This window comes from Castor canadensis, chromosome 15, assembly GCF_047511655.1.
Source record: "Castor canadensis chromosome 15, mCasCan1.hap1v2, whole genome shotgun sequence".
Taxonomy (NCBI): domain Eukaryota; kingdom Metazoa; phylum Chordata; class Mammalia; order Rodentia; family Castoridae; genus Castor; species Castor canadensis.
This window is the reverse complement of record NC_133400.1, coordinates 68,969,457-68,980,184: the sequence shown is the minus strand read 5'-3', so window position 1 is coordinate 68,980,184 and position 10,728 is coordinate 68,969,457. Positions and strand designations below refer to the sequence as shown.

Here is a 10,728-nt window from a genome sequence, read left to right as displayed (position 1 = left end):
AAATCACTAAAGTATCAGTAAATAGATATGAAACAACTGGTTTCTGTATAGCTCATATATTTATTTGACATTAACAAAATAGTCTGAAAAAACCCTGAAGACCGTAAGTTAGAGTTTGAGTATCCTCTCTGCAATGTTTGGGACCGGAAGTGTTTCATGTTTTGAGTTTTTCAGACTGGAATATCTGCATGAGCTTTACCAGTTAAACATACCTAGTATAAAAACCCAAACTGTTCCAAAATCCAAAACTTTGAGCATCATGTCAGATTAGGGATGCTCAACCTGTACTGTGTTAAAGATGAAAGGTGATATTTACCATTCATATCCAGCAGCTGAAAAAAATTTTTCTGAAGGAAGACAAGGTAAATTCTGTGTGTTAATTTCCAAAATGTATTACTCTTCTGAAAAATACAACCAACTAATCAGAATTTTGGTATTATTGTTATTCTCTTTCACATCCACATCAAGATGATAAACTAAAGCTCTCATTTTTCTGGGCACATTCTTCTCTATATAACAGGAAAAACAATGAACCTTTAACAAAAAGATGAATAACTAAACAGCCTTCCACTTTGAGGCAGTTGTTTATATTCTGAAATAGCATAAAACAAGTACTTGAAGAAGAATTTCCTTAGCTACATGCTGTTAAAAGGGAAAAGAGTGATGAATCCATCTGGGTACTGAGTAATCCTGTCATGGCTAGATTTTCAAACAAATTCACGAATAGATTCAAAACTTGAACCTTGGTATTTCCATTTCCAGTCAGTGACACATGGAATAGGTTGTTAATGTAGCCGCATATGTGGGTGGTCATTGGTAGCAGTCATACTGAGCAGCCGAGTTCAGGGACCAGAGAAGACATCTTTACAGAACTGATTGACACATATCTTTATTTTGATTTGATTTTCAACATTCACACTCGGGTTATTTAGTGCTTTTAAAGCTTTTTGTTTAATACCATAGTCTGGATTGCTGATTTTGTTTCCAACAATTGGAATACCACCCAATTCATGAACAGTGGCTTTGTTAGCTGAAAAGGCTGCATTATTACACACAGTGACCAAGGATCTTTCAATGATTACAAGATCCTCAGTTGACTCAAGCAGGTAAAGGAGTTTCTGAGTTGTTCAGCCTCTAGGACATCATCATAGGAAGCATTGGTTAAGTCTGCAGACTGCGAGGGGTGTAGCCTGTGCCCTTGGCCATCTTGTCACTGGTCGGGCATCAACCTGTAAATGCAGTATCAAGCACCTGCACCAAGGACCAAGCCAGCTACCACCCAGCCTGTGCCCTGTGCCACCTATGCTGCTGTAGGGTCCTGGACAGGAGGCTCCCACAGACATGTCAGAACATGACCCCCAGGAGATTCAAATTATTTAAACTTTTCAAAACCTCAGTTCCTCATGTGTAAAATGAGAATCATAATGGTAACATCCTTCCTGGCTGTGGTGACAATTAGGTACATATAGAGTCTTAGCAAGCCTCTTGTATACTATGTATTTGTTTTAAGATGCAGATTCCAGAGTCTCTTAGAATTTGATTCCATAGACAGGACACAAATGAGGATCAGGAATCTGCATTCCTGATAAGCAGGAATTGTCATGCAGATGGCCTTGGAAACACACTTTAAAAAACCCTGAAAGATACTGACCTATGATGGTACATTCAGAGAAGGAGTTTAGCTATTTCCCCCAAAGAAAAATTAAGAAGTGGAGTTTCTCAGGGCTGTTGTGATAAAGTATCTCAAACTGGATGCCTTTAAACAAGAGAAATATATTGCCTCACAGTTCTGGAGGCTAGAAAAATGATAGCAAGATGTGGCCAGCATGATGGGCTCTCTGAAGATTCTAGGAAAGGAAACCTTCCTTGTCTCTTCTAGACTGTGGTGATGGCTGGCAATCCTTGGCCTGGTAGATACATTATTCCTATATCTGTCCCCATCCTCCTGTGGTCTTCTCTACTGTGACAGTGTCTCTTCTCCCATTTTTTTAAGGATACAAGCCATAGTGAATTATGTACACCCTCAACTAACTTATAAATTAATTATATCTGCAGAAAGCTTAGTTCTCACTAAATTCCTCCAGAATTTCCACATATCCTTTTTGAAGGTGCAGTTCAACCCACAACAAGAGGGAAGGACATTAAGATAATAATTCTAGTAGCAAGATAATTTGTTTTAAAATGATATTTCAATGCCTATGGAAGACAGAGAGAAATTTTCACTGTATTTCTCCCTAGGGACTTGGTGTGGACTCCATGCAAAAATTCTTTCTACCATAGATATTTGGAATACTGGATCCACTAAATAAAATCACAAGTCTGTTTATATTACAGGGTTGTCTAGTTCAAAACTTTTCTCTTTCTCTGGATCCTGCTCATAGCCAACATTTCTTGACACCTAAATATGAATTCAAATATAAATCCAAATATGTCATGGATTGCCTCTAACATTTACAAGAGCCCATAAAGTCTTCCTCTCGGTGTACCTTCTGTTTGGAGGTGATGTGACTAAATATATTGAACTATTGGGTTGCTAAACTGTATTAAGGTTGTTTTTTTTTTTTGCCATGTGTCTTTCTAAGATGTCTGTAGTAGCTGCTACATCTCTCCAGAACTTATTGTACTAATGCCATCTATTTGACATGTGATACACCCAAGCTATATGATTTGGTTTGGAGACATGGTGGGAGTCATTGAGAACAGAATAGGCAAGAAAGTTTTACCTTGATAGCTAGATAGTGAAGATGTCTCACTAGTGAAGACATCTCACCAGTAAAAAGATTCTGCCATATAAAAGTAAACAATTTTAGTTATTTTCTACTACTTGAGATAGAAAAATAATTTGCCTAGATATGTAGCAGGTTAGTACATTTGGATCAAAAATCTCTGTTTTATTAAGCTTAATATACTATTACTTTCTCAAATTCAATCCATATTCACATCAACCAAACTAGAAACTTAATTAGGAATATGGGGGAAACCACCACCTCTGCAGGTTTATTTAGTTGATGACAACATTATTTTCTGTAATTCCTCAAACATAATGGTAATATGATGACAACAAATGTTAAGAAATAACCTTTACTGAGCTCTAAATGTGATAGTCATTGATCTAAGCATGTTATGTTTGCTACCTCTGATAGTCTTGATATTGATGCAATGAATATCATGATAGCAGATCTCCAAGGAATACTGTTGAGCCCTTTCTGTAATAATTTTATTTCCCCCAAGGATTGGCTTGCATGTGTGGATTCTGCTACTTCCCATGGAAATCTTGTCTGTCTATATAGTTTAACAGTGGAGAAATAACCACATGGGAAAGATATTCCCTTAAATCCATATTGTAAGGAAAACTATAGTTAATAGTAATCAGTTTTTTTTTTTTTTGGAACAGTATCTCCCTATGTAGCCCAGGCTGGTCTCACTATCCTCCTGCCTCAGCATCCCAAGTGCTAGGATTACAGACCTGTCTTGTGGCCTGTGCGAGCTCATCCTAGGAAACTTACTGGGAGCTACGGGAGATTGAGAAAGGACAAAAGACAAACATGCAAAAAAGCTGAGATCAAGTGGGCTGGGTGCTCTGGTGGAGACACACAACAGCCTCCACCACCTCCAGTAAATTTATTATATACAGCGGCAAATAAGGAAGTAGAGAAACAGTTCTTGGGGTGGCATGATGCTGTAGTTATCGGTAACAGGGGGAACCTGTGATCATTACTCTCTGCACATAAACATCTTATAAAAAGCAGCTGTGCTGCATTTTGCCCTCACTCCCTTCTGCAGCTGGGAGCTGTGCCAATCCCGGCCTGCAGACATGGCTGTGCTTATGTCACACTCTCATAGGCTTCTTATACTCTGCTCTCCACATCTCCCCCTTTTATATTTCTTAAATGTTCCCAATGAAGCCTGACGCTTAAGCCAAGGAGCCGCCTTTGCACCATACAGCATCAGACTGAAAGAACAAGAAAATAGATGGACAATAACACACTTATTCCCACCAAATACCAGAAGGAGTGCTTTAGCAAATTAAACAGATTGAAACCCTTGAAATCATCCAGGATAGTTTCTGCACTAATAGCTGGAAAAAACAACATTATCATAAGACTTTTGAATGGCCAATATTTGTTGCCTCAATTGCCACAAGTCCACAGTATCATTGCTTTTTTTCCCATGTACCCATAAGATGAGCTTTACCTGTAAAGTTGTAGTCACTATATTGAGGCACCAAATGTTCTGAGGAATGACCTCCCATGTGTACTGTATCATCAGTAAAGATAGATACAGAGTGGCTCTACCAAGTGATAGGATGTACCATTGGTGGGTTGGGCATGAAGATCCAATATGTATCACCCTGGACAATACCTACCTGCATTGTAATTAGGACCAATGCTGCCAGCAATGTGACTGTGAGATTCCCAGTCATCCCCAGGTTACTGGTTAGCATCATTTTCATGTTCTTCATTTGACCCCAGGTGGGTGGCTCACTGTTCTGCATCTGTCTTGCTGGCAGCCATCTCCTTGGCTGCCCTCTGGTCAGTGGAAGAATCAGCCTCAGTGGTTCCCTGTCTCAGGTTGAGTCTTCCAGTATTCCAGTTCCTCATCTTTGGAACTAGGGGAGTCCACGAGGCTTGACAAACTGTGATAGTACTCACATTGGGTGTGCTGCATCTTCAGGAAAAATACAAGCATGTCCTCGACCCCACATAGCCAAACAATGAGCCATGACATGCTTAGTGGCCTCACCAGCATGTGTGGAGGTATGGATAGAATGATTCATGGAGCCTGTTCTCTGGTAAAGTGAAATTGCCTACACAAGGCTGAAACATTTTGATGGTACAAAGCATGACTTAGTCAGGCAGCTTCTACAGGTGTGGCAGTTTGTGTGGGCAAGCCCAAGGCAAGCCCAGAGACTAGGTTATCTGTCTGGGCATTACAGTCAGCAGGCATTACCATCAGCAAGTGGAGACAGGGAGATTAAAATGTGAGCACAAATGGCTAACAAACAGGGATAGAGTTCACACCAGACTACACAACAAAGAAAAGATTAAATAACTCTTCACTACTAGTATGGTCAATATAAGCAGTTTCAAAGTAGCATAAAACACCTACCACATTGTGACTATCACTGTACAGATTGATAGGTTGTTGTGGAAAGTCCCTGAGGACCATGACAACAGCATACAGCTCTGCCCTTTGAGTGGAAGCAAAAACAGTATGTTTAACCTTGTGGTGATCTTTGGTGTAATAGGCAACAGTACCACACCCAGAAGCATCAGTGAAAATTGTGACAACCTCTGACAAGGGGAGGGTAGAATAATTTTTGGAAAGACAAATGTGTGAAGGAGGCAAACTGTAAAAGTTTTGAATGTGGGAAATATTCCCTGACCTGTCCCAGAAAATTAGCCAGTGCAGACTTCCATAAGTCTGAAAATTGCCATAACCAATTCTGTTGACTTTTTGAAAGTGGGACAACATTACTAGGCTCATGCCCCAGGAATTCACAACAATGAGTCCACCCCTTAGAAATCACCCTAGCTACCAGCTCATGATATGGTATAAGGACCTTAGCAGAAGAGTTACCTAAAACACCCCCTGCAATTTCCAGAGTGCTCCCACAGTGGTGGCTTGGGAATGGGGCCAAGCCTGGCTGGGGCTGAGCTCTTTTAAGAGATGGGTCTGATGCCAACTCTCTGCTGGCACCTGCCATGACTTGGTCACTCTCAAGCCTGCCTATTCCTGGCAGTGGTGCTGCGCTCTGCAAATCCTGTTCTTCCCCTCTGACCCCAAAGTCATATCTTGGGGAGTAGAGTCAGATACTGAAGAGGAAAATCTTTGTTTATGTGAGGGAGTGGGAACCAAACAATCTCTAATCATGGACCACAAACCAAAAGTAAAAATGGGCATGAATTCTGGCCCTTCAGCCATATATCGTGCCCTCAGCCTGTCTCCTATGTTGTTCCATGTTTCTAAATTTACAGCGTCCTCCTCAAGTATTCTGTACAAAATCTAAAAACTGTATAAGCTGAAGTGACTTGACCCTGCCTCCTGTAATCTTTAGCATAGCTTTTAAAGCCTGTATATAGAGTTCTTGGTCCTTAGATTCATCCTGTCCTATGTTTTTACACCTAACTGTATTTAATTCATTCTTCCCCTCACCTTACTTATTTTTCACTATGCACACTTCTTGGAGAGTGTCTCCTTGCCTTGGGCTTCAAGTTCCCCCCAAAGTTAGATCCTGGTTTGGGTGCCAGATCTCAGGGCTTGTGTGAGCTCGACTTAGGAACCTAACTGGGAACAATGGGAGACTGAGAAAGGACAAAAGACAAACATGCAAAAAAAAATGGGATCAGGTGGGCTAGGTGCTCTGGTGGAGACACACAACAGCCTCCACCACCTCCAGTAAATTTATTATATACAGCGGCAAACAAGCAAGTAGAACCATAAGAACAGTTCTTGGGGCTGTATGATGGTGTAGTTATTGGGAACAGGGGGAACCTGCAATCACTACTATCTGCACAAAAAAATCTTAGGAAAAGCAGCTGTGCTGCATTTTGCCCTCGCTTCCTTTTGCAACTAGGGACTGTGCCAATCCCAGCCTGCAGATAGTTTGACATAGCTGTGCTTGCTCCCTTCTGCAGCTGGAAGCTGTGCCAATCCCAGCCTGCAGACATGGCTGTGCTTATGCCAAGTTCTCATAGGCTTCTTATACCCTACTCTCCACAACCTGAACCATCACATTCAGCTAATAGTAGTAAAATCTTTTGGTATTTGCTATTGGTAATTTCTTGATTGCTCACCTGTCTGGATTCTTAGAAATTCTATCTAGTTCTGTCACTTGTATACCAACTCCCTTCCATCAAATTCTTCTGTTTTAAATAGAAAGTATAAATATTCCCAATAATTTCTGTTCACCTGATTAGACCATGAATGGTACTGAACCAAATGATGAATTAAACCTTACTGCTAGGGTTTAAATATGAAATATGCCTCACGGTGTTGGAATCTTGGTTCCCACCTGCTAACACTATTGGAGGTAGGGAATACTGGAGGCTTTGAGATGTGGGAGCTAGGTAGGAAGTAGATAACTGGGAATGTACCATTGGAACTGGATCCTGTCTCTCTCTGTTTTCTTTCCACATAAAGTGAGCAGCCTATGCCTTATCACAGACCCAGAATTAATGTACTATGAACAATGGTCTGAAAATATGAGCCAAAACAAATCCTTCCCATGTTGCAAGTGGTTTACATAAAATATTTTGTCAATCAATGAAAAACTGACTAATATCCTTATCAAATATTTTTGTAGAATAAACAATTTTTATTGTGATCTTGGCTCTAAGCCACCTACTCATCATGAGACCAACAAAATCAAGAGAACAGATTATTTCACTGGCAACTTCAAAAAACAGTCACTAATATACTTTTGAAAAAACTCTGGACATTTCCTTACCAATCTGTTTCTTACAGCCATAATAATGGAATTATATTCCCAAGATACATTGCTATATGGACAATGGTTAGATGAGAAAATCACACATGATAAATTTATTTTAGCATTCCTATGTCTCCAATATTTTGTGTGCCAAAATTCACTTAGGGAATTTAATCATCTAATTAATTTAGAGTATGTCACTAAAGTATTCAAATTTCAGTTAACCAGTGATGCAAATAATGAGAACCACTCACAGTTGCCTAAGTAGCAACTATTGGACTTGGACTCTCTTGTAGCTGAATCACATCAATGAACTTAACCAAATCTAAAACTCTGTGCCTCTCTCCTTGGTCTAGCATCCACAACATCAATTTCCACACAGTTTGCAGGTACTTATCAATGTAAGTTATCAAAAGTTTGCATTTCTTTTAGGGCAACAACTTTCTATTCAAGGTTTCTGCAGAGTTATCAGTGGCTATAAATCTGGAGATTATAAGAAATGATAGGAATGATGCAGTAGAAAACTGGCTTCCACTTGTAAAATAATTCTCTAAAGTACAGAGCCTTTAAGTAAAGTAGGAAAAGGTCAAACAATGGGGCTGATTGTCTTTTTCAGCTGTGAAGGCAAGCCCCATGACAGGGTTAGGAGAACCTGGGTCATTCAAATCCTCTTCTATACTCTACACTCAAAAGTTACTCATGTTACCTATCTGCCTATTGTGACAAAACTGTCACATCAGAGAGAGCTTAAGTTCAACTAATTTGAAATTTAAATGATCAACAAGATTAGTGTTTTCATTTGTTTTTGGTAAGCCCAGGATTTGTTTGCAGAAGGCAAAGTATTTTAAGACAGTCATAGAACATTTCTATGACTGTCTTAAAATATTGAATGTCATAGAACATTGAAGGCAAGTAGGGGCCAAGTGACAAGAGGAAGCATGGATAGTTTAAGATAAGGAAGAGACAATTTCCAATTGCACAAAGGATTTGGGGTTCCTGGATAAGCAAATTCAATATGCAAAGTTATAAAAACCAATGTGATACTATGAGATCATGAGTATGAAGAGCAAAAGTTGTATTGGGGATCAAGATTGATGCAGAAGGAGAAGCTTTTCCTAATTTTGGAAAGGGGTGCTGCTTACACTTCTGGAATTTGACTCTAAGTTTAAAAGCACTGCAGTGGAGCTAAAAATATACGATGGAGAAATAGCAGCCTCTTCAACAAAAACTGCTGGGAAAACTGGTTAGTAGTCTGCAAAAAACTGAAACTAGATCCATGTATATCACCCTATACCAAGATTAACTCAAAATAGATCAAAGATCTTAATATCAGACTCCAAGCTCTAAAGTTGATACAGGAAAGAGTAGGAAATACTCTGGAATTAGTAGGTATAGGTAAGAACTTTCTCAACGAACCCCAGCAGCACAGCAACTAAGAGATAGCATAGATAAATGGGACCTCATAAAACTAAAAAGCTTCTGTTCATCAAAAGAAATGGTCTCTAAACTGAAGAGAACACCCACAGAGTGGGAGAAAATATTTGCCAGCTATACATCAGACAAAGGACTGATAACCAGAATATATAGGGACCTTAAAAAACTAAATTCTCCCAAAACTAATGAACCAATAAAGAAATGGGCAAGTGAACTAAACAGAACTTTCTCAAAAGAAGAAATTCAAATGGCCAAAAAACGCATGAAAAAATGCTCACCATCTCTAGCAATAAAGGAAATGCAATACACTAAGATTCCACCTCACCCCAGTTAGAATAGCCATCATTAGCAACACCACCAACAACAGGTGTTGGCGAGGATGCAGGGAAAAAGGAACCCTCTTACACTGTTGGTGGGAATGTAAACTAGTACAACCACTCTGGAAAAAAATTTGGAGGCTACTTAAAAAGCTAGACATTGATCTACCATTTGATCCAGCAATACCACTCTTGGGGATATACCCAAAAGACTGTGACAGGTTACTCCAGAGGCACCTGCACACCCATGTTTATTCCGGCACTATTCACAATAGCCAAGTTATGGAAACAGCCAAGATGCCCCACCACTGACGAATGGATTAAGGAAATGTGGTATCTATACACAATGGAATTTTATGCAGCCATGAAGAAGAACGAAATGTTATCATTCACTGGTATATGGATGGAATTGGAGAACATCATTCTGAGTGAGGTTAGCCTGGCCCAAAAGACCAAAAATCATATGTTCTCCCTCATATGTGGACATTAGATCAAGGGCAAACACAACAATGGGATTGGACTTTGAGCACATGATAAAAGTGAGAGCACACCATGGAGGTGTGAGGATAGGTAAGACACCTAAAAAACTAGCTAGCATTTGTTGCTCTTAACGCAGAGAAACTAAAGCAGATACCTTAAAAGCAACTGAGGCCAATAGGAAAAGGGGACCAGGAACTAGAGAACAGGTTAGATCAAAAAGAATTAACCTAGAAGGTAACACACATGCACAGGAAATCAATGTGAGTCAATGCCCTGTATAGCTATCCTTATCTCAACCAGCAAAAACCCTTGTTCCTTCCTATTATTGCTTATATTCTCTCTACAACAAAATTAGAAATAAGGGGAAAATAGTTTCTGCTGGGTATTGAGGGTGTGCGGGGGAGAGGGAGGGGGAGGAGTGGGTGGTAAGGGAGGGGGTGGGGGCAGGGGGGAGAAATGACCCAAGCCTTGTATGCACATATGAATAATAAAAGAAAAAAAATAAAAATACTGCAGTGAATACCTCTTGCTCTTGGCAAGTGATGTATTTCAAGTACATATGATTGGATATTAAAAAATAAAAAAATAAGTTATTCCTTATCCCCAATGTCATAGACCATTCAAAAATAGTTTCTGTAATGAAGACAATCATTTTTCTTTCTTTCTTTCTTTCTTTCTTTCTTTCTTTCTTTCTTTCTTTCTTTCTTTCTTTCTTTCTTTCTTTCTCTTTCTTTCTTTCTTTCTTTCTTTCTTTCTTTCTTTCTTTCTTTCTTCCTTCCTTCCTTCCTTCCTTCCTTCCTTTCTTTCTTTCTTTCTTTCTTTCTTTCTTTCTTTCTTTCTTTCTTTCTTTTCTTTCTTTTTCTTTCTTTCTTTCCTCTCTCTCTCTTTCTTGTTATTTAGTTGACTTGGAGACATATGTTAAACAGCTCATTCTACTTCTGAAAATTTGCTTTTATTTAGCTTCTCTCCACTCTCCTAAAAAAAAAAAGATTTCAGTATGATATATATGATACATTGTAAGATCTTTTGTAAATCCCACTATGTACCCCCACCCAGCACAACAAT

General features: G+C 39.3%; 1 pseudogene; it reads right to left on the bottom strand.

The window, feature by feature from the left end:
• Positions 1-422: 422 nt before the first annotated feature.
• Positions 423-3,816, bottom strand: LOC109701785 (armadillo repeat-containing protein 10-like; annotated as a pseudogene).
• Between the last annotated feature and the right edge of the window lie 6,912 nt (positions 3,817-10,728).